The sequence below is a fragment of the Rousettus aegyptiacus genome, unplaced genomic scaffold (genome assembly GCF_014176215.1).
Source record: "Rousettus aegyptiacus isolate mRouAeg1 unplaced genomic scaffold, mRouAeg1.p scaffold_m13_p_10, whole genome shotgun sequence".
In the NCBI taxonomy this organism is placed as follows: Eukaryota; Metazoa; Chordata; class Mammalia; order Chiroptera; family Pteropodidae; genus Rousettus; species Rousettus aegyptiacus.
Genome location: NW_023416285.1, coordinates 73,802,598 through 73,828,079, shown reverse-complemented (window position 1 = coordinate 73,828,079; position 25,482 = coordinate 73,802,598). Strand labels below are relative to the sequence as shown.

The window sequence follows — 25,482 nt, the reverse complement described above, 5'->3', positions numbered from 1 at the left end:
GCCTTGCCCTGAAGTTCTGGGTTTGATGGTAATTTTTCTAAGCACCAGGAAATTTCTTCATAGAGTGTTCCCATGTGTGCAGTCTGAAGAATTGCCCGTTTCCATGTCTCTGTTTTGGCCATGAAAACTTGTGGCCTTTTGCCACACCGTTGCATAGGGGAGTCTTAAAAAGGCAGTTCTGTTGTTCCGGTGTTCACGTTGTGTTCCTGGTTCTTTTTTTTTTTGGTGTGGGGGCTAGAGAGGACTATGAATAATTGAGAGACCCCCTCTTAGAGTTTGTCCTGTTGACAAATGGTTCATAAGTGTCTAAGGAGTATGAGAGTCCTCTCTTCCCTGAACATCCTGAATGTCCTGGATCAAGATGTTTCCAGTAATTAGCCCACATGGCTGACAAATTGAATTCAAGGAGCAAAGAATGTGGAAGAAACAGAGGAACTGCCGATACAGCAAATAGTTGAAAGGTGTCAAGGAGATCAAAGGGAGGAAAGTGATGAGAGCTGCTGAGAATAGTCAATAGGTTGCTTTGATCCAGTGGATATAGGTGAGGCTTGGGATTATGGCCTTATGCCAAGGTATGGAGGAGTTCACTTTAGCTCTGCCTTTGGTGCTAAATCTTCAGTTCTGAAACCAGATCTAGGACAGAAATAGAAAGACATGAACATCAGAGGAGGTAGGAGATCTCAGCTTTCTCCCGCTGATCTTCTAGGCAGAGAAAATGTCTACTAAGCCTAATCTGAAGATGGTTCTATTTATAGTTTTTACCTTCTCCTTTCAAATAAAGACCAATTTTAGGGCAATGTTATACACCTGGTTAGTTCTACCACCCTTCCTCCTCCCAATTGGCCAACTTCCTTACCCCTCTACACATCAGTGATCCTTACCTACCTATTCCAACACAGCAGCCTATTCTTCCCTTCCACACACTTACCCTGGACAGTCTGTTTGCCCACAGCAGTCCTTTGGTCCACCAGTAAGCACCTGCTCCTGGGACCTTGGCTGCTGTCAAGATCACTGTGCAGCTAAGCTGGGGAAGCAAGAGACTTGGTCCTGGGGGCAGAGGTTTGGATCATATGTTATTAGGACTGACCAGCACATCAGAATGTGATACCCCATGTCCCTGCTGCCAGCCATGCTATCAGGCACATTCCCTTTCCTCCAGAGGCCAGGAAGTCACAAGGCTTTGGAGACTGAGCTAGGCCTAGTTGTGAATGGCATCAAAGGGAAAGGCCTCTGGAGGCCCCAAGAACCAGCTGAGAGGCCTCCTTGACTTCAGGGTTCTTTATGTGTCAGTATTAAAGGGATACAGCCACAGCTTCCTCACTGTCTCAGCCGGTTTGGAGTGTTATGGACCTGTTCTATCTTAGTCACTCTCTAAAGTACTGAGTTCAAGTAGGTTTCTGGCTGGGAATTTACAGTGTGCATGTGTGTGTGTGTGTGTGTGTGTGTGTGTGTGTGTGTGTGTGTGTGTGTGTGTCTTTATCTATGTCTAAGTGTGTGTAAAACTAAGATATGGTAGTATGATATCCAGACTTGTGAAAGTATGTGAGTGGCCTTGTGTTGTCCTGCTTAAACATTTCTATAAACGTTCTATGTAATTTAGGTTTCTTTAATGTTGTGGGTACGTTGTGCATCCACTTTGTGAGAGTAAAGCAAAGAAATGACCCTAATAAGATCCTCACCCCCCACAACAAACCCAGATTAATTAGATGGAGCTTCATGAACTGTCTCCCCACAACCATTGGGTTGCCCTAAGATTGCTCAGGCCACCATCCAGGTCAGGACCAGAACCTCCTGTCATTGCTCGTCATCGGGGACCAAGTGAGGCATAGACCTCCTGAGGCCAGAGCGTATACCAGATCCCAGACAACTGAGGAGGGGACTAGCTATGGCATCTCTCAGATGTTTTCCTCAGTAGTCAGTAAGGAACCTCTCCTTATTTCAAAGGTGACCATGAACTTCACCTTCCCCTTCAACTTCACATGTGGAATTTCTTGTCACCTTGTAAAAAGGTGTGAGAGGTGACCTGCATTTCAGTGAGTGGACACATCATGTGTGAATTTCAGAGAACTCAGCAGTGGGCCCAGAGTCTTTGCCACACCCAGCAGCCAGCAATTGATTCTCAGGCACCTTTCTCCCTTGCCCACCTCCATTTTCATTCGATATCTGAAAAGAATTGACTCAATGATCCATTGAGTTTTGTTTGTCTCGGGGAAGGTCTCACATTCTGTACTGTCCCTTAAAGGATCTGAATTGTTTCTGGGGAGCAATCATAACAGAGTTTTAGAGAGAGGGAATCACCTTGACAGGGCAGGAATCTGAGAAAGTTGGCATGGCATCCGCCAGGGTCTCCTGGAGACTTTGTTTAGCCCGAAGCCAACAAAACAAATGACTCCCAAGTACCCTTTGTTCTCAACAAGGTTGTTCATTGTTCCTCAGGGTTGAACTTTTCTAAACATATTGAGAAAGCATCCTGCGTGTCCCTCTGTTATCAGTGTCCCAGGCTTTTTTTTCATTTCCCTATTTCTCACTGCCCTATTCCAGCACGGAATACCCTGTCCCTCTTCCAGCTCTGCAGAAGACGACTTCTCAAGAGTCCTTCTTGTTTTCAAAACACAAAAGCAAAGTGATGGACATGGTCTCAGGAAACACTGAGGCACTGGGACTGCCGCTTCGTTTCAAACAGCCGCAGGTGACTCCAATAGTCTCTGCTAGGTGGCTCTGTGACAGAATGGAAAATGATCCCAGCTAATCCAAACAACGTCACAGTGTGTCCAGAAGTCCATCATCAGAAGAATACCAGACTAGAGTTTGACACCTCCAAACCTGTCACGATCAGTCCATTGGACTCAGTGAAACCTAGTGGGGCTACGTGGTTTACCAACATGTCAGGGAAGCTGCCTTCTACTCCAACATCTGTCACCTGTGTGGGGTGCTCAGCACCTGCTGCCTGGTATGTCCCTATCTCCCAAATGCTGAGCCCCTTTACATACATGTTCTCTCTCTACTGCCCTTAGTTTCTGATCCACACCAGTCCCATGTCTGAGACTCTGAATTGGCTTTGGTTTGCTTGTTTGTTTGTTTGTTTGTCAGTGTCTTGCTCTCTTTTTCAAGTGCACATGGGAGCGAAATCATAAGGGCCCTGTCCCTTGTGATATGACATAGTTCCCTTCCCTTGATGAGGGGGAGAACTGCTTAAAAGAGCCAGTAACAAAATGTATGGCAGAGTTTAGGAACTCCTAAGTGACATAGGCCTGAGATCCAGGCAGAATGCAGCTCCAAAATTTCTAGGGCTGTCCAGAGACTTCCTGTCTCCAGCCTAAACACTGGTGTCTGACCCTGCCACCAGCCCAAAGGAGACAGCTTATGGCATTTGTGCAAATAGAATGCAGATGAGACCATGATTAGGGAGGCCAAAGAGTTTAATGCATGGCAGTGGAAGCTGGCCAATTAACATGCCAGCAGCTAATGGCTGACACCCTGGCATGAGACAGGACAGATGTCCTGAGCCTTGCTGCTCCTTGGGACTACAGGACCACTGAGGCCTGTGCAGAGTAGAAAGCCAGTCCCTCTGGTCCACCCTAGGCTGAGGCTGGGGACGAGGTGGTGAGACGCACTCAAGGCCACTCCAGCAGGGGTCAGCTATTGATAGGGCCTCATATGGACGCAACAGACCTGGCGTGACATTTTCAGTTCAGGACACACCAATGGCACACTCACAGTGAAATGAGGCCAGTGCCCATGGTCCGGTCAAGGCAGTTATCACCACCCACTAGTCAGCATGGCAGTAGGTATGAAGTAACCACATCTCAGAGAAGGCCCACGACAAGAATTGCCCCCTGCTATGTTGAACGCCCTGGGTGCCATGCCTGGAAAGGGCCTGGAATTGAGAGGTCTAGTAGTCATCGCCCTGCTCCCACCCTAGGAAATGGCACCTGCATAAACCTCTAAAGGTCTGCGGGGCAGTAGGCAGGGGTGCTTCCATTCCCACTCCTTTCCTGAGCTTCTGGGTTACCGATATTCACGCTCTTTCCACAGGCCTCTTGAGTGATTCAGAAGTGAACATGAACCACTTGTTCCTCCCTCCTGCTGCACCCCTGGAGCTTCTTCTCTGTCCTCCCTGTCCTCTACTCTGTCCTCCCTAGACTCTTCTGAAAACTAGTCGCTGCCAGGCCTAGGGCACTTGGAAATCCCAGAGGAGAGCTCTGGGTGGGAAGGGGCCTCTGGATAAGGCTTCAGCTACCCTGGGCCCTGGATTGGCAGAAGTGAGTTGCCCAATCAGTGCTCCTTAGAGGCAAGACTAGCTCTCAATTAATCAAGATGGTTGTCCATCGAATTAATTAGGGCTAGGCCCAGTATTCTCCCCTCCTTCTTTCTTCTGCTGTGTCTTCCCCTATCTCCCCAGCACCACTCTTTTTCCAGACGCCTCATTCCATATTCCTTCTAACATGATTCTGGTCCACTCCCAGGGTCCTTCCACCTCCTTCTGCCTCCAGGCAGCCCACTCCCTTTCTATTCCACATATCCATACTCCCTTGCTGTGGATCCCACATTGATTAACTAGAACAGCTGCCTTCCACATGCTGTCCACTACCTCTCTTACCCATTCAGATATTCTTATTAGGCACTGGTTGAAACGCATGTGTCCATTCCATGTATCCACTTAATATGCCTTAAGTCCTGACTCTCATGAAAGAAAATCCAGACATATGCAGATGGTGAGTCCAGATGAAAAACACCTGGGTGTAGGCTCAATCCTCTACTTATAAAGTTTGTATAAGTACTGTGCACTAACTGATTGAGCCACTGGAGCTCCTGTAAATTCTTGATCAGAAAAGAGCTCTCCTGATCTGCTTGAGTTTTCTCTCCCCCTGTGGAGAACATAAATAAAAACACAGCATTATATCATGAAGTTGAAGCAGAGTTTATGTTTTTGAATTCAAATGAGAGTCTTCTAGAGACTTTGCCTCAATATACCTATGAATGTGCTTCATAATGCATGTCCATAAAACTGCCTCCTTCATATCTACTAAAGAACAACAGTTTTCAATCAGAGGTGACTGTGCCTCCATCTCCAAAGCAGTATATGGTCAAAGACCTGAGTAGATGAGGTTTTCCTGAATGAGGGAGGAGAGTAGCGAATTGTTGTCAGGGTCTGTACTGGCCCCAGGGCACTGAGGCCCAAGATGCTGATAAGCATGTGACCACATATGAGATAGTACCCGCACTCATAACAGAGATCTCTGGGCCAAAATTACAGCACTTACTGCTAAGTTTAAGAAGCATGGAAGGCAGTATTTTCTCAAACTAGATGGTAACTTTCACATTTTCTGACTTTTGTCCTCACACTGTTCCCACAGGCATGTACTACAACCAATTTTATTTAAAAATTCTCCCTCTGGACAGAGTCTCACTTGAAAGGCTAGGGCTTTTCCTACTATGCCTTTGTCCTGTATCAGTAGGAAAGTCCAAAAGAGCCCATGGTTTTCCAGCATTATCTTAGGAGTAAATAACACTTTCATATTGGACAAATCATGTGCCCCACATTGACAACTTACCCAAATTCTGCATTCTGGAATGCATTTTTATCTAGCCAGTCCTTCCCTGGTAGCAATGCCAGGGAGTCTGTTCTTTTCAAAGGCTTACATGAGCATATAGTGTTGTAATGGAGATATGGATGTCCACTTTCTTCCGGATTCTTTTGGGAAGCATTCTAGGGGATCGCAAGAGAGAAAAGAGGAATTTTAGGGCAATGGCACAGTCAAAGCAGAAACAGGTATGGTTATGGTGTGTGTGTGTGTGTGTGTGTGTGTGTGATTTTTTCCCTCACCACCTTTACTTTCACTGAGTTGTCTCATGTACTTATCTACCAATGCTAACTAGCTTTTGGATAAAAATCTCAAGTTGATGAATGATAAGTCTCTGCACTTCTACCCTTTTAAGGACAAGAAGATTCAAAGCCTTCCTAACTGAGAAATAGCACACCTACCAAATAGGCACAAGGTGTCCATATGGAGACTAATATAGAGGTCAGAACCAAATGCCGTTGATTCCTCTCTAAGTAAGTATGTGAAACTTTTGGCAACCACCAGCAGAGATGTTTCTGTCTCAAAAAGATCCTTTCAGGAAATACATCTGGAATGTTGTGTGCTAATCTTGAACCCAGACTTGAGACTATTCTTGTCCACAGAATTTTCCTTCATCTAAAGAGCCTGTGGATTGCAACTGACTCTGCTTTAGATGTCTTGTTCCTTGTTTTTGAAACCAAATCTCAGTGTAAGAAGAATGGATTTTCATGTAATTCGTGTCAACATAATTGAGATCTAACAAAGCAATTCAAAACAGAACAAACAAACAGACAAACAAACAAACAATCAAACAAAAGAAGACTCCATTTTGGCTGCCTGGCCCTAGCGGTGATATTTGTAATTCAAAAGCACAATAGTATACAAAGAATAATGCTTCACCTCCAAATATTCTAAAGAATACTATGTCTGCAATCAATAATAAAATAATTATTTATTCCTTGGTTATATTCATGGTATCCAAATTAAATACTCTCAATTGAAGAGACAATGCTGGTTTTCCAAAAGCAGGACAAGCTTACTACTGTATCCTCTCTTTTCATCTTCCTCTTTCCTCCACTGCTACCAATCGTGCTGTCTTTGTGATTCTGTTTCTGATTCTCCCTGTCTAGCTGTCTTGTTCTCTATTTCTCTAAGATTCTGTCTCTGTCTTTCCATCTCTGTCTGTGTCTCACCCTCCTCTTTCTCCCCCATGCTCTCTTTTGTCCATTATGCCTCATGTTGAATGGGTTCAATACCCAATTATTATTTTTTGCACCTCCCTCAGGTCCATATAGATAAACGATTTCTTTTTATTCTTTTTTAAAAAATTAAATCAAGTTTTATTTATATATATTTTATTTTTCAATTAGAGTTGACACTTAATATTATTTTATATTAGTTTTAGGAGAACAGCATAGTGGTTAGAAATTGATATAATTATGAAATGATCCCCCGTATTAGTCTACTACCTACCTGGGACTATACATGGTTATTACGATATTATCAACTATATTCCTTAATCTGTAATTGCCATCCCCATGGCAATTTTGTAACTGCCAATTTGTACTTCTTAATCCCTTCAACTTTTTCACCCATAGCCCAACCCCCCTCCCATCTGACAATTGCCAGTTTGTTCTCTGTATTCATGAGTCTGTTTTCATTGTTTGTTGATTTATTCTGTTCTTTAGATCCCACAGATAAGTGAAGTCATATAGTATATGTCTTTCTCCACCTGATTTATTTCATTTCGCATAATAACTTCTAGGCTCATTCGTGTCATTGCAAAATGTAAGATTTCATTTTTATGGCTGGATAATATTCTGTTATATATATGTACCCCCTCTTCTTTATCCAGTTGTCTATTAATGGGCACTTGGGTTGCTTACATATCCTGGTTATTATAAATAGCACTGCAGTGAACATAGAGGGGCATATATTTTTTCAAATTATTATTTTGGTTTTCTTCAGGTAAATACCCAGAAGTGCAACTGCTGGGTCATAAAATAGTTCTATTTTTGATATTTTGGGGAACACCCATACTGTTTTCCATAGTGGCTGCATCAATTTGCAATTTCATCAGCAGTGCACAAGTATTGTTCCTTACCTTAGAAAAAAAAGTTTTGTTTTTCATGTTTTAGTATGATGTTAGCTATGTGGGCTCGTTATATATAGCCTTTATCAAGTGGAGGTAAGTTCCTTCTATATTCACTTTGTTGAGAGTTTTTATCATTAATGGATGTTGAATTTTGTCAAATGCTTTTTCAACATCTATTGAGATAATACAGGCCTACCTTAAAAATAGGAAAAACATCCCAAATAAACAATCTAAATTTAGACCTAAAGGAACTAAAAGAGAAAAACGAACAAAACCAAAAGTAGAAGGAAGGAAATAATAAATACCAGAGTGGAAATAAATGAAATATAAAATGGAAAAATAATTTTAGAAAGGTCAATGAAACTAAGAGCTGGTTCATTGAGAGAATAAATAAAATTGAAAAGCCTCTAGCAAAACTCATCAAACAATAAAGAGAACACAAATAAATAAAATCAGAAGTGAAAGAAGAGAGATTCAACTAACACCACAGAAATACAAAGGATCATTAAAGAATACTATGAATGGCAGAGAAAAAAAAATGGTGTAGATGATAGAGGCTTTGTTCATCCCTCTTGTGACCAAATCAAAGTTGTCACAGAAACACAGAGCAAACAGCAAGGAAAGTCTCCTGGTATCTAGATGACCAAGCTCTACAAAGAGGTAGAGAAATAAGAAATCACCCTGCAATGGGAGGAGGTAGGATGGGGTGAGGATATAAGGCTTCCCAGTCCCAAGCAGCTAAGTGGGACAGAGTCTACAGCAGTGACAGCAAGAGACACTTCTTAAAGGAGCTGTGTCTGTGAGTGGACTTTCATGATGATGGACCTGCTCGTCCTGAACACCAGTGCCATATTGGCTGCACAGGGGGGCACCAGGGACTAACAGAGGGACACTAAGTTGTCAGAGTGAGGGCCAGAGTTGAGGATTTCTTCCAGACAGAAGTGCCTGCAGTATCCATTGTTCCTCTCCCCTCCCAATGTGTGGACACAGTGCCACCATAGCTGTGATGTCATCAAACTGGATAATAGCAGTCACTCTTCCCAGGAATTCCCTAAAACTCCACCTCACCCAACTCAATGCCCCACTCAAGCCACACCTAGGTGTATCCTAGGTGAGTGGGGTGCTCCTTGCTGAGCATCACCAAGACTCACACTGGTGGCAGCTGGTCTCGGTTTCTGGTGTGGTTTCTTGAGGCAACTATAAGCACAGTATCTGTGGATTTCTTGCTGAATCTTAACTGGTGGTATCAAAAGGGCATAGGTTGGAGCTAAACTTGGCTCACAGCTGAACCCCTCTCAGAACTGTGTCACTAGACACCTACTACACAAAACTGCACTAATAAGACCAGGAGACTTAGGAGCTTTGCTTAGTACATAGAAACAGACACAGAAAGGCAGTCAAAATGTGAAGACAAAGAAGCAGAAACCATATAAGGAAACAGAACAGAGATTCAGAAATAATGGAATCAAGCAATCTAACAAATGCAGAGTTCAAAACACTGGTTATAAAGATACTCGAAGAACTTAGGGGAAATATAGGTAAATTCAGTGAGAACTTTAACAAAGAGATAAAAAAAATGGAAATGGAAATTATAAAAGAGAAACAGTCATAAATGAAGAACAGTATTTGAATTGAAGAGTATATTAGATAGAATCAACAGAGTGCGTATTGAACCACTGACAGAGGATGGTAAAGCCAAGGGCACTCAATCAGAATGGCAAGAAAAAAAGATGCAAAGACTATAATAATAATTTAAGGAGACTATGAGACACTATTAAATGTAAAAACATCCATGTCATAGGGGTACGTGGAGAAAAACAAGACTTTGAAGAGCTATTTGAAGAAATAATGATGGAAACTTCCCTAACTTGGTGAAGGAAATAGACGTATAACCCCAGGAAGCTCAGAGAGTCCCAAGAAAGAGGAACCCAAAGAGGCCAACACCAAGACACATCATAATTAAAATGCCAAAGGTTAAATACAAAGAGAGAATCTTAAAAGCAGCAAGAGATAAGCAGATAGTTACCTACAAGGGAGCACCCATAAGACTGGCAGCTGATTTCTCAAAATAAACTATGCAGGACAGAAGGGCTTTGCACAAAATATTCGATGTGATGAAAACCCAGGATCTACAACCAAGAATACTTTCTCCAGCAAAGCTATCATTTAGAATTGAAGGACAGATAAAGAGCTTCCCAGGCAAAAATAAGCTAAAGGATTCATCACCGTTAAGCCAGTATTATAGCAAATGTTGGAGGAACTTCTTTAGGAAGAAAAAACATGTATCAAAAACAGGAATAAAGAATGGTAACAACTACATTCCTTTCAACAAGTACCTCAAATCGAAAAGAATTAAGTGCTCCAACCAAAAGAGAGAGTGGCTGAATGGATAACAAAACAAGACCCCTGCATATGCTGCCTACGAGAGACTTACTTTGGATTAAAATATACACAGAGACTTAAAGGAAGGGGATGGAAAAGAATATTGCCTTGATGGACCTAGAGGGTATTGCACTGAATGAAATGGGTCAGATTGAGAAAGACAGATATCACATGATTTCACGTACATGTGGAATCTAAAGAACAAAATCAATAATAACAACAAACATGGAAATAAACTCATAGATACAGAGAATATTTTGAGGACTATTAGATGGAAGGGGTTTGGGAGTATGGTGAAAAAGAGCAAAGGGATTAAGAGGTACAAATGGATAGATACAATATAAACATGGAGAGATAAAGTGTAGCTTAGGAAAAATAGTTAATAATGTTGTAATAAATATGTAAGGAGGAGAAGTGTACTAAATTTAGTGGTGTGATCATTTGTGAGTTATATAGCTCTCTAATCATTATGCCGTACAACTGAAACGAATATATTATTGTGTGCCAACTATAACTGAAAAGAAACTCATGGAATTGTACAATGTAAATATGAGAAACTAATTATCTATTATATTTTAATAAAAACTGGGGGAAAATAATGCTAAAAAATATAAATATAAATAAGTAAATAACTCAACAAGATGCAAAAATATCTGATCAACAGTTTAATAAACTTAGAAACAAAATGAATGAACCAAGGAGATTGAAACTCTAAAAATGAACCAAATAGGAGTTCTGGAAATGGAGAACTGATTAAAAGAAATGAAGAATGAAATAGTGAGCTTAGAAAATAGAGCTCAGCAGATGAAGGAAAGAATTAGTGATAATGAAGTCAGAAATCTGGAAATGACACAGAAGAGAGACTTGAGAGTGAAAAAAAAAAATAAAAGAACTCTATAAGAACTATCTGACACCATCAGAATAAGCAATATAAGAATAATAGTTATACTAAGAGGGAGAAGGGAACACAGAGCATATTAAAACAGTCGACAAGATTTCCCAAATCTACACAAAGAGCAGGATCCTTGAATCCAACAAGCAAAGAGAATACCTAACTGTCTCAATTCAAAAAGGACTTCTCCAAGACACATTATATTAAAACTGTCAAAAATGAATGACAAAGAAAGAATTCTTAAAGCAGCCAGAGAAAAGATGATAACCTGTAAAGGAAAACTCGTTAGATTATTATCAGACTTTTCAGCAGAGACTTTGCAAGCTAGGAGGGAGTGGAATAAAATATTCAAACTATTGAAAGAGAAAAGTTAAATGGGCGGAACTCACCAATAAAAAGAAATAGAGTAGCAAATTGGATCAAAAAAGATATCCTAACCATATGCTGCCTTCAAAAGACATGTCTCAGCTGCAAGAACAAATGTAGACTCAAAGTGAAAAGGTGGAAAACAATACTCCAAGCAAATGGCATTCAGAGGAAAGCAGCATAGCCATACTTATATTTGATGAAACACACTTCAAGATAAAAAAGGCAATAAGAGACAAAGATCAACACTTCAGAATGATAAAGGGAACCGTACATCACAAAGACATAACACTTATTAATATCGAGATTCCCAATCAAGGAGTACCAAAATATATAAAGCAACTACTAACAGAACTAAAGGAAGAAACTGACAAAAATAAGTATAGTAGAAGACCTAAATACCCCATTGTCAGCTATGAATAGATCATCCAAACAGAAAATCAATAAGGAAATATTAACCTTAAATGACACATTAGATCAATTGGACATAATTGATATTTACAGAGCCACCCATCAGAAAACAGCTCCTTATACATCCTTCTCTAGTGCACGTGAAACATTCTCAAGGATAGACCCTATGTTGAAACACAAAACTAGCCTCAAAAACTTTAAGATTGAAATCATACTTAGCATATTCTCCAAACGAAAAGCTTTGCAAATGGAGATCAACTGCAAAAAGAAAGCAGGAAAAACCACAACTATGTGGAGATTAAGCAACATGCTACCAAAGAATGACTACGTCATGGGAGAGATAAAAGGAGAGATCAAGAGATACACAGAAACAAGTGAGAATGAAAATACAAACATATCAAAATGATCTCTTTAGCCTGTTGATAAGAACAGATTTTTCTTTTGATTCCCAGTAGGTGGCACCCAAGTCTTCTGTATTGCTCAAGGCTCCTAGATCGCTGCTTTGAGGTTAAACATGCCCCAGAGAATAAGGGAAAGTGTGTGTCTCCTCTGTGACCAGGTCACCTTGGTCCAGGGCTCCACCTGATGGGAAAATGTGAAGGGTGATTGATGGAGGTCCAAACCTCTGAAAAGGCCCTGAAGTCCCAGTCCTGCCCCCAAAGTCAAATACCGTGCTCTGCTGCTTCCTTCAGAATCAGCCTGACTAGGTGAAGGTAGGATGAATTGAGAGAAGACGGCGGTGTATGTGGCTGTTTTCCTTTTGGTAATGCTGACCTTCAAGCTTCAGCTGCTTTGATTCTATACATACACCTGTGTCACTGGGACCAGCTGTATGTAGTGTGTTTCAGTTCTGGTTGCTATAGTTTCTCCCGGGGTTCAATGCTAGCTCTGGGAGGGTATAGGGGGGTGCACTCTGGGATGATGGGGAGAGGTAGCCAGTATCAGTGACTCGGCTTTCTGCTTGGTAATGGCAGTTGCTGAGAAACAGCTGTCACTCCCTCCGAATTCGGTCTCTGCCCTTTAAAGGTTGAGGACAACCACATAACTCCCCATCCCGGTCCTGATTTCCAGCCCCATCTCCACTCCCCTCCCTTTCCTTCTCTTTCTCTCTGGTTTGTCTCACCTTCAGATATTCTGATGCACAGATCTCTCAGACATTTTGTGTACTAGGCTAAGTGTTAATCTGTTACCTGTTGGATTGTAGTTGTTTCGTTTGCTGAAATTTCAAGGGGAGAGTTCAGGGTAGATACCTCATGCCACCATGCTTCTGAATTTTAATTGTGATGTGATGAGCCCCAGAACGTAATATGGAAAGCAGAATGACAAAATGAGATTGCTTTGCATAACAAGGATTTTGAGATTCCCTGGGCAATGTAGGCACATTAGAGAAGAGTGAAGAAGCCAGGAGCAGCGGAAAGATAAGGAGCCTGGTGGGAAGGAGAAAGGCTCCATCAAGATAGGAAGAGGCTGAGACATGAAAGAGCAATGACAGTGAAAAGTATCCAGCATTAAGAATTCCTGAATCTTTTAAGTATGGGACTGTCTAAAATTTAGGTTACATCGCTTGCCATATTGTGACCTGCAAGCTTATGATGCAAACTCCTTACCATTATACCCTCTCATGTTTAATAAAGTCCCATCTAAACAAATGTTTATATGAGTTGTATTTTAAGAAAATCAAGGGAAATGGCAAAAACTGAGACTTAAATTTAAATCTCAGAGGATGGAGGACATTAGAGAAAGAGATGACTAGGGAAAATTTAACACTACTCTCTCTTAAATAACATGTAATATGCGTGTGCCCAGTCTTTAATGTCTCTAAAAATATACTTTTTAATGGCTGTATGCCATTCCATCACTTACTTAACCCTTCCCTATTTGACGCTTTTATCTTGTCTCCAGTTCTTCATCATTAAACATGTAGTTCCTCAGCAAACATCCTTAAATATAAAATATGGGTTTAGATCCATTATTTCTTGGTTCAGCCAAGGCTCCTTTAGTCATAAAGGATAAAAATCCACTCAAACATGCTTAAGTATAAAAGTGCAACTTAATATAAGAACCCAGTATTACTGTACAAACCCCACAGTCTTGTGTAGCCAACCTAAAGAGGAACTGGTTCATGAGAATTGTAAAATCGCCAGAAATTGCCATTTCAGTTCATTTGGAGGACATTCATTTTCACTCATCTCTGTTTCTATATGTATAAGAGAGAGGATTTATAATTCATATTCATATTAAATAAAGTATAAAAGATACACAGTAGGTTCTGATAGCAATTTCTAATTCATTCTAAGAAACTGCTATGTGTGTCATATAACTAATGTGACTAGGCTATTTGTCTTACATGACCTATATTCCATACTTACATCTCTTTTTCTCACGTATATTCTTATTCCATATGTTCATGATGAGATACCTACTTTTCACTTCAGGGGCACACTCAATCTTACTCCTTTACTACTTATCGACTCCAGAAATGGCAACTTAATACTTCCACCTTATCTCTCTTACATAAGTGGTCTGTCCCTGTAGATTGGCTGCTACATTTTCTCTGCAGAAAGAGACTTCTTCAGAATGAAGGATAGAGCAGTGGCAGGGGCCAGAATCTTCTCCACAATCCCTGTTTCCTTCTTTTGCTTTTTGTGGCCACATTGGGATCCAGAGTCTGGAAGGGTCTTGACTTTATCCCTGATCACTACCGTGGTTTTCTATTCCATCTTTGGTCTATGGAGGTATGTACCTTGTTTTTGAGTAGGCTAGGTCCTTTCTGATTTCTCCTTATAAAAATGCTCTATCATAGCTCTTTGTTTGAAGCAGAGATGTGAATAATCTGTAAATCCTCTTTGTTTAACTCCTCTTTTCCTGTACCTCTTGACTATCTCTCCTCTTCAAGGATTCTGACACTGAGTTCTTCTTCCAGGGTCCAGGGAAGTAGGGCATGGACTGGGAAGATATCACAAAAGATGTGTCTACACATTTTTAGTATAAATTCCTAGAAATAAAACTTCTGTCTCAAAGGCATGAATATTTATATCTTTTGATATATGTTGTAAAATTGCCTTCTGGGGTGGTTAAATCAAGTTATGCTTCTACTAGCAGTGTGACAGAATAGCCAACAGTAGGTATTCTCAGGAGCTGTGATTAATAATTGGCATTTATTCAACATTACCTCTGATAAAGTCAGAGTCCTATATTGCCTTTTCCTTTTATCACGGTCATACTCCAGGGAAAGCAATGCTGAAATAATACCTTGGTACTTTCCGAATGCTGATCACAAGTTTCTCTTCCTGTCACTCTGCATGTTTAGACTACCTTCCCATTCTTGCATAAGTGTAACTGGCATATAGGATGCCTTGTTATTACTACATAAAATCTGTGGACTAAGTGCTAGTATTTAGTACAAATTTTACCAGAATATTTCACATTAGCCAGTGGAGTAGCCCTATCTCTGAGCTCCCCCATTGCCAATACTGCAGCCAGTGGGTCTGCCTCAGCCCTGGGCACCTCTGTGGCCCCACTGAAACTAGAGCACATGCACAGTCTCTTGAGGGCACCTGGCTCTGGTGACCATAGGGGACTGCATTGCTGGGCCCCAGAGTACTAAAACAATCAAAGAGACAACTTGGGGCAGGCTACCAACCCCAGGGCATGGTATAGACAGCAGACTGAAACACACCCCAATCTTCCTATTGAAAAAAAAATACTATTGCTCTGGAGCATCAGCTTGAGGGCAGGTTTCAAGTTACCACACGTCTAAAGGCTATGGAGGAGCTCTCAAGGAATGTAGGCCAGGGAAGACCATTTTGTGCTCTCCTTTGGCTTCATTACAGTTTACCAGTACATCCCAGAAAGAAGTTGATATAGTCATTTGGAGCCCCTATTTTTGTGACCGTCACAGGGTATACCTCCAAATCACCTGTTTTAGAGGCCAACAGAGGTCACAACTACAGTTCTATAGAGCGATACATACTGCATGTTTAAAAAGCTGCTGTCTGAAGCTCTGGCTTCTAATCAACCTGAAAGTAGGTGCTGATTAAGATCCCTTGCTTTGGAACACTGACAGGGCTTAGCACAACAATGGAGAACTCTCAGAAATACATCAGGCTGCTTAGACAATCACGAAGGTTCAAGAGAGAACCAAGAGCTAGGGCAAGGTTGAACAAGCTTCATCACCTATATGAGGCCACTCCTTCAAGACTGAGAGAGGTGGCTGTTTTCACCTAGTCCATAGAGACAACCCAGAGAGACAAGCAAGATGAGGAAAGAGAGGAATAAGGTCCAAATGAAAGGACAAGATAAAACCCAAGAAAAAGAAAAAAAAAAACCTTATTAGAACAGAAATAAAGAGGCGAATGGAGGTGGGGTGAGGGAATGGCATACAAAATAGAGACTCTATTCATCTCTCTGGCAACCAAATCAAACTTGTGACAGAAACATGGAGCAAACAGTAAGGAAAATTGCCTGGGACTAGAAGAACAAGCCATACAACTAGGTAGAAACCTGAAAAATCACTCTGCAATGGTAGAAGATAGGACAGGGTGAGGACGCAAGGCTGCCCATATCCGAGCAGCTGAGTGGGATGGAGGCTGCAGCAGCGGCAGCGGCATACACCTCTTAAAGAGGCCATATCCGCGAGCGAACTTCTGTGGTGATGGACTTGCTCACTCTGAGCACCAGCGCTGGTATGGCTGTGCAGGGACTTACAGTACGACACTGAGTTGTCGAAATGAGGGCTGTGATGAGACTCTTTCCCCAGCAGAAGTACCAGCAGTATCCATTGTTCCTCTGTTGAGCCCTCCCCCTCCCAGTGTGCACACTCCATAGCAGAGACATCATAAAATTCAATAAAAGCTATTGCTCAGCCCGGAGGATTTCCTGTAATGCCGCCAACTCCAGCTCGTGGCCCCATCCAAGCCACATCCAAGTATATCCTCAGCAAGTCAGGTGCTCCTTGCTGAGCATCGCCAAGACTCACACTGGTGGCAGCTGGTCTCGGTTTCTGGTGTGGTTTCTTGAGGCAACTATAAGCACAGTATCTGTGGATTTCTTGCTGAATCTTAACTGGTGGTATCAAAAGGGCATAGGTTGGAGCTAAACTTGGCTCACAGCTGAACCCCTCTCAGAACTGTGTCACTAGACACCTACTACACAAAACTGCACTAATAAGACCAGGAGACTTAGGAGCTTTGCTTAGTACATAGAAACAGACACAGAAAGGCAGTCAAAATGTGAAGACAAAGAAGCAGAAACCATATAAAGAAACAGAACAGAGATTCAGAAATAATGGAATCAAGCAATCTAACAAATGCAGAGTTCAAAACACTGGTTATAAAGATACTCGAAGAACTTAGGGGAAATATAGGTAAATTCAGTGAGAACTTTAACAAAGAGATAAAAAAAATGGAAATGGAAATTATAAAAGAGAAACAGTCATAAATGAAGAACAGTATTTGAATTGAAGAGTATATTAGATAGAATCAACAGAGTGCGTATTGAACCACTGACAGAGGATGGTAAAGCCAAGGGCACTCAATCAGAATGGCAAGAAAAAAAGATGCAAAGACTATAATAATAATTTAAGGAGACTATGAGACACTATTAAATGTAAAAACATCCATGTCATAGGGGTACGTGGAGAAAAACAAGACTTTGAAGAGCTATTTGAAGAAATAATGATGGAAACTTCCCTAACTTGGTGAAGGAAATAGACGTATAACCCCAGGAAGCTCAGAGAGTCCCAAGAAAGAGGAACCCAAAGAGGCCAACACCAAGACACATCATAATTAAAATGCCAAAGGTTAAATACAAAGAGAGAATCTTAAAAGCAGCAAGAGATAAGCAGATAGTTACCTACAAGGGAGCACCCATAAGACTGGCAGCTGATTTCTCAAAATAAACTATGCAGGACAGAAGGGCTTTGCACAAAATATTCGATGTGATGAAAACCCAGGATCTACAACCAAGAATACTTTCTCCAGCAAAGCTATCATTTAGAATTGAAGGACAGATAAAGAGCTTCCCAGGCAAAAATAAGCTAAAGGATTCATCACCGTTAAGCCAGTATTATAGCAAATGTTGGAGGAACTTCTTTAGGAAGAAAAAACATGTATCAAAAACAGGAATAAAGAATGGTAACAACTACATTCCTTTCAACAAGTACCTCAAATCGAAAAGAATTAAGTGCTCCAACCAAAAGAGAGAGTGGCTGAATGGATAACAAAACAAGACCCCTGCATATGCTGCCTACGAGAGACTTACTTTGGATTAAAATATACACAGAGACTTAAAGGAAGGGGATGGAAAAGAATATTGCCTTGATGGACCTAGAGGGTATTGCGCTGAATGAAATGGGTCAGATTGAGAAAGACAGATATCACATGATTTCACGTACATGTGGAATCTAAAGAACAAAATCAATAATAACAACAAACATGGAAATAAACTCATAGATACAGAGAATATTTAGAAGGGTACTAGATGGGAGGGGGGTTGGAGGGATGGTAAAAAAAAGGCAAAGGTGTTAAGAGGTGCAGATGGATAGTTGCAAACTTGACATGGAGATGTAGAGTGTATCATGGGAAAGATGGTTAATAAATATGTAGGGGGGAAGATAAATATGTAATAAATATGTAAGTCTGAAGATAGATACTAGATTTAGTGGGTGATCACTTTTCAAATAATGTGGATCTCTGATCACTATGTTATACAACTGAAACTGGTATATTATTGTATGCCAACTATAATTTTAAAAAACTCATTGAATTGTACAATGCAAATACGAACAACTAATTGTCTATTATATTTCAATAAAGCCAGACGAAAAAATTAAAAATTAATGGCATGACATCGATCAACAAAATCCAAGACATTTCAAGTGACTTCAACAGTATGTTGTATATATATTGCATTGTGTGTTCACCACTCATAGTTAGATTTCTTTCCGTCAACACATATTTGACCCCTTTTACCCCTACTTATCACCCCCCTCTGCCTTCCCTCTGGTAAACAGTAGCCCACTGTATGTGTCCACGAGTCTGTTTGTTTATCATGTTTGTTTGCTGCTTTATATGATAGCATGTGGGTTTCAACTTTTCTGTCTGACTTATTTCACTTAGCATGATTATCTCAAGATCCATGCATGTTGTCGCAAATGACAGTATTTCGTCTCTTCTTATAGCTAAGTAATATTCCATTGTATATATGTACCACATCTTCTTTATCCAATCATCTATCATAGGACACTTCGGTTGCTTCCATGTCCCAGTCACCATGAATAATGCTATTAACATCAAGGTGCGTATATCTTTTCTAATAAATATTTTCAGGTTTTTTGGGTAAATACTCAGAAGAGGGATCACTGGATCATATGGTAGTTTAATTCTTAGTTTTTTAAGGAAACACCATACTGTTTTGTATAGTGGCTGTACCAATTTGCAGTCCCACCAGCAGTATATGAGGGTTCCTTTTTCTCTACATCCTTTCAAACACTTATTATTACTTGTCCTGTTTACAATAGCCAACTAATAGGTGCAAGATGATAGATCTCAGTGTGGTTGTGATTTGCATTTCCCTAATAGCTAGTGAAATTTGAGCACCTTCCATGTGTCTGTTGACCATTTATATGTTTTCTTAGGAGAAGTGTCTGTTTAGGTGCTCTGCTCATTTTTTTAAATTGGATTGCTTGAGTTTTGTTGTTGCTGCTATTAAGGTGTATGAATTCTTTGTATATTTTGGATATTATGCCTGCACTAATTTGGATATTCTCCCTTTCAGATGGTTGCCTCTTCGTCTTGTTGACAGCTCCTTTTGCTGTGCAGAGCTTTTTAGTTTGATATAGTCTCACTCATTTATTTTTGCTTTTACTTCCCTTGCCTTTGAGGCCAAATTCATAAAGTCTTCTTTAAGTCCAAGGTGCATGAGTCTAGTACCTATATTTTATTCTATGTGATTTATTGTTTCTGGGATTATGATCAGGTCCTTAATCCATTTTAGTTAATTTTTGTGTGTGGTGATAGACAACAGTCTGTTTTCATTTTTTTGCATATGGCTTTCCAGTTTTCCCAGCACCATTTATTAAAGAGAATTTCCTTTCACCATTGTTTTTTCTTTTTAAATTTTTAATTGTTTATTGGGGTAACATTGGTTAATACAATTATATAATTGTGAGGTGTACATTATCATTTGACATCTGTATATTTTATTGTGTGTTTACCACCGAAAGTCCAGTTTCCTTCAGCTACCATATATTTGACCCCCTTTACCCTGTCTACCTCCCCCCCTCATTCCTCACCCCACGAGTAACCACTAGTCTATAGTCGTCTGGTAACTTATAGTTTATGTCTATAGTTTATGTACATGAGTCTGTTTGTCCTGTTCATTTGTTGCTTTTAGGTTTATATTCCACATATAAGTGATCTCATGTGATTTTCAACTTTTTCTGTCTGGCTTATTTCACTTAGCATGATTAAGTCGAGGTCCATCCATGTTGTTGCTACTGGCAGTATTTCATCTCTTCTTATGGCTGAGTAATATTTCATTGAGTATATGTACTACAGCTTCTTTAGCCAATCATCTATCGTAGGACACTTCAGTTGCTTCCATGTCCTGGCCATTGTGAATAGTGCTTCTATGAACATCAGTGTGCAAATATCTTTCGGATATTAGTTTTCAAGTCTTTTGGGTAAATACCCAGGAGGGGGATTGCTGGATCATATGGTAGATCAATTCTTAGTTTTTTGAGGAACTTCCATACAGTTTTCCATAGTGGCAGTACCAATTTGCAGACCCACCAGCAGTGTATGAGGGTTCCTTTTCCTCGGCATCCTTTCCAACATTTGTTATGACTTGTCTTGTTGATTATAGCTCTTCTAACAGGTATAAGATGCTATCTCATTGTGGTTTTGATTTGTATTTCCCTAACTGGTAGCAATGTTGAACATCTTTTCATATATTTGTTGGTCATTTGTATGTCTTCTAGGGAAAAGTGTCTGTCCAGGTCTTCTGACTACTTTTTGATTGTATTTTTTTTTTTTATTGTTGTTATTGAGCTGTATGAGTTCTTTGTATATTTTGGATTTTAGGCCCTTATTGGAGGCATTGTTTGCAAACATATTTTCCCAACTGGATGATTATCTCTTTACCTTGTTGATGGTTTCTTTTGTTGTGCAGAAGCTTATTAGTTTGATGTGGTCTTATTCATTTATTTTTGCTTTTACTTCCCTTGCCTTTGAGGTCAAATTCATAAAGTCCTCTTTAAGTTCAAGGTTCTTGAGCTTAGTTCCTGTGTTTTCTTCTATACATTTTATTGTTTCAGGTCTTATTCAGGTCCTTAATCCATGTTGAGTTAATTTTTGTGTGATGATAGACAATAGTCTAGTTTTATTCTTTTCCAGGTGGCTTTCCAGTTTTCCCAGCACTATTTATTAAAGAGTTTTTCCTTTCTCGAAAAATTATTTTTTCAAAAATTATTTTCCCATAAAAATATAGGTTTATTTCTGGACTCTCAATTCTGTTCCACTAGTCCATTTGTTTGTTTTGCTGCCAATACAATGCTGTTTGACTACTGTCACTTTGTAGTATAATTTGAAGTTGGGCAAAGTGATGCCTCCAGCCTCGTTCTTTTTTCTCAGGATGGCTTTGGCAATTCAAGGTCTTTTGTGCTTCCATGATAATTTTTTTTCTATTTCTTTACAAAATGCTGATGGGATTTTGATGGCGATTGCCTTAAATCTGTATAAATCTTTAGGTAATATGGTCATTTTAACTATGTTGATTCTTCCAATTCAAGAAATCTTTGATTTCTTTTAATAGGGTCTTATAGTTTTAATTATATGGGTCCTTCACTTGTTTCTTTAAATTTATTCCTAGGTATTCTATTCTTTTCATTGCAATTGCAAAAGGAATTATTTTTTCTGCTTCTTTTTCTGACACTTCATTATTAGAGTATAGAAAGGCTATGGATTTTTGCACATTGATTTTGTATCCAGAGACTTAACTGTATTTGCTTATTGTTTGTAGTAGTGTTCTTGTGGAGTCTTTAGGGTTTTAACGTAGAGAATCATGTCATCGCAAACGGTGACATTTTGACTTCTTTGTTTCCTATCTGGATGCCTTTTATATCTTTATTTTGCCTAATTGCACTTGCTAGGACCTCCAATGTTACATTGAATAACAGTGGCGATAGTGGAGAACCTTGCCTTGTTCCTGATGTTAGAGGGAAGGCTTTTAGTTTTTCACCATTAAGCATCATGTTGGCTGAGGGTCTGTCATACATGGCCTTTATTATGTTAAGGTAATTTCCTTCTATACCGATTTTGTTAAGTGTTTTCATTATAAATGGATGCTGTTTCTTATCAAAGGCTTTTTCCGCATCTATTGATATGATCACATGATTCTTATTTTTTAATTTGTTTATGTGGTGTATCACAGTAATCGATTTGCGTATGTTGAACCATACCTGTGCCCCTGAGATGAAGCCCACTTGATCGTGGTGTATAATCTTTTTTGATATGTTGCGGTATTCCATTCACTAGTATCTTATTTAGGATTTTTGTATCTGTGTTCATGAGAGATATTGGTGTGTAGTTTTCATTTTTGTGTTATCTTTACCAGGTTTTGGTATCAGGGTAATGTTGGCTTCATAAATGGGTTGAGAAGCATCACCTCCTCTTTGATTTTTTGGAAGAGTTTGAGGAGAATAGGTATTAAATCTTCTTTGAATGTTTGTTAGAATTTGCTGGTGAAGTCATCTGGTCCTGGACTTTTACTTTTGGGTAGGTTTTTGATGATTGTTTCAATTTCTATACTGCTGATCAGTCTATTTAGATTTCCCAGTTCTTCTTGATTAAGTCTAAGTACTGGTCCATTTCTTCTAGGTTATTAAATTTGGTGTTATGGACTTTTTCATAGTATTCTTGTATGATGCTTTGTATTTCTGCGATGGCAGTTGTAATTTCCCCCTCTATCATCGCTGATTTTGTTTATTTGTGTCCTTTCTCTTTTTACTTTAGTGGGTCTAGCCAGGGGTTTATCAATGTTATTAACCTTCTCAAAGAATCAGCTCTTCGTTGCATTTATTTTTCCATTGTTTGGTTGTTGTTCTTAATGTCATTTATTTCTGCTCTAATTTTGATTATTTCTTTCCTTCTGCTGACTTTAGGCTTCATTTGTTCTTCCTTTTCTAGTTTTCTAAGATGGCGCATCAGATTGTTTATTTGGGCTCATTCTTGTTTTTGGAGATAGGCCTGTAACGATATGAATTTTCCTCTTATGACCACTTTTGCCATGTCCCAAAAGTTTCGATATGTTGTACTATCATTATCATTCGTCTCTATGTATCTCTTGATCTCTCTTTATTTCTTCTCTGACCCAGTTATTCTTCAGTAGCATGTTGTTTAAGCTCCATGTATTTGTGGTTCTTCCTGATTTCTTTTTGCAGTTGATCTCAAGTTTCAAAGAATTATGATAGGAGAATATGGTTGATATTATTTTGATCCTCTTATATTTGTTGAGGCTATCTCTGTGTTCCAGTATGTGGTCAATTCTTGAGAATGTTCCATGTGCACTACAGAAGAATGTATAAGCAGCTGTTTGGGGACAGAAGGCTCTGTAAATGTCAATTATGTCCGAGTGGTCTGATGTGTCATTTAAAGATATTATTTCCTTACTGATTTTCTGTTTGGATGATCTGTCCATATCCGACAGTGGGGTATTTAGGTCCCTTACTATGACAATGTTTTGGTCTATTTCTTTATTTTTGTTAGTAATTGCTTTACATATTTTGGGGCTCCCTGATTGGGAGCATAGGTATTAATAAGTGTTATGTCTTCTTGGTGCAAGATTCCCTTTATCATTATGAAGTGTGCTTCAGTATCTTTCTTTCCCTTTTTTATTTTGAAGTCTATTTTGTCCAACATTAGTACTGCTACTCCTGCTTTTCTCCAAACACCATTTGCTTGGAATATCATTTTCCACCCTTTCACATTGAGTCTATATTTGTCTTTGTTGCTGAGATGTGTCTCCTGGCGGCAGCATAAGGTTGAGTTTGTTTTTTGATCCATTCTGCAACTCCATGCATTGGTGAATGCACTCCATTTACATTAGGGGTGATTATTGAAATATGAGGTCTTCTGATAGCCATTTTATCTTTTGCTTTCTAGTAGCTCGGTGTTTCCACTGCTTCCTTGTCCTTATGTTTCTGTTTTCTTTATTTTGTGGGTTTTGCCTCTGGTTCTTCTTGTTTTATGTTATATACTTCAGTTCTGAATCTTTGGTGTGTGGTTACCATAACAACTAAGTAAAGGATACTTATATACAGTCATTCATTTTCTTCTGCGCGTGCCTTATCTTCATTCCCCTTTGCAAATTTGGATCTTTGAATACCTCCTTTTTTATTCATTGTTGTCTCAACTTGTCCCTATGTATGCTGAACATTCATCACTATCTTGCTATAGCAGTCCTCTTCTTATTTAAGCTTATAATGCCCTGCTCTTAGTAAGGGTTACACTTCTCTTCTTCTATTTGCCTGGTAGTTACTTTACTCTTAATTATGTATTTTTTTTTTGTCATTTTGTTTTAGGCGAGCTGATGCCTTTCAGTATTTCCTGTAGTGCAGGCCTCATAGTGGAGAATTCCCTCAATTTTTGTATGTGTGGAAAGGTCTTTATTTTTCCTTCATATCTAAAGGAGAGCTTTGCTGGTTCCATTATTCTTGGCTGGTAGCTCCTTGCATTTAATAGTTTGGATATTTGATTCTAATCCTTTCTGGTTTGAAAGGTCTGTGCTGAAAAGTCCAATGATAATCTAATGGGTTTTCCTTTATAAGTTACCGTTTTCTTCTCCCTGGCTGCCCTGAGAATTCTGTTTTTGTCTGATTTTTGATAATTTTAATACAATGTGTCTTGGTGAAAGTCTTTTTGGGTTAAGATACTTGGGTATTCTGTTGACTTCTTGAATTCCAAGCTCCAGCTCATTCCTTAGATTTGGGAAATTCTAGTCCACTACTTGTCTGAAATGCTTTCTAGTCCCTGCTCCTTTTCCTCACCTATGATAATGCCCATTATTCTTATGTTTCCTCGCTGATGGTACCAGCTAGTTCTTGAATTTCTCTTTCATTATTTTTCATTCTTTGGTTCTCTCTTCCTCCTTCTGAATTATTTCTAGATTTCTGTCTTTGATATCATGGATCCTTTCCTCCATTTGGTGGACTCTATTTTCCAAGCTTGCTGTTTCATTTTTTAACTATTGCAGTTTTTTTTTGTTGTTGTTGTTAATCTCCAGAAGATCTATTCTGTTCTTTTGGAGGGTTTCAATCTCCTTGCTCTGCTCATCTGGTGTTTTTTCCGTTCCTGAAATTGTTGATATGACTCGTTTGGGAATTCACTGAGTGTTTTAAGAAGTACCATCCTGAATTCTCTGTCATTTAAGTTGCATATTTCTATGTTTGTAAGCTTATTTTCTGGAGATTTTTCTCTGTCTCTCTGAGGTGCTTTGTCACCTTGGTTGTTCATGGTGTTTAATGGACTATTTCTCCACCTGGGCATTAATGGAAGTGTATTCTGCTGTTTTTCCAGAAAGATTTATTATATAACGGTTTCTCTTTAGCCTGTTGAAAAGAAGGCACTTTTCTTTTGCTTTCCAGTAGGTGGCATCTAAACTTCTTGGATCTCTGCTTTATATAAAGCCTTCGTAATGCCTTTTTATTTTCTTGTAGATATTTAATCATGCTCGCTACCCTCAGTCTCAGTCCCTGTCAGTATTAGCAAGTTCGG

General features: G+C 39.5%; 1 long non-coding RNA gene across 2 annotated transcripts in view; it reads right to left on the bottom strand.

The window, feature by feature from the left end:
* Positions 1–213: 213 nt before the first annotated feature.
* Positions 214–25,482, bottom strand: part of LOC107497769 — a 39,637-nt gene continuing 14,368 nt past the window's right edge. For both annotated transcript variants that reach the window (XR_001593882.2, XR_001593881.2), the window contains exon 2: positions 214–5,710. This is a non-coding gene — a long non-coding RNA (uncharacterized LOC107497769). The remainder of the gene's footprint in view (positions 5,711–25,482) is intronic.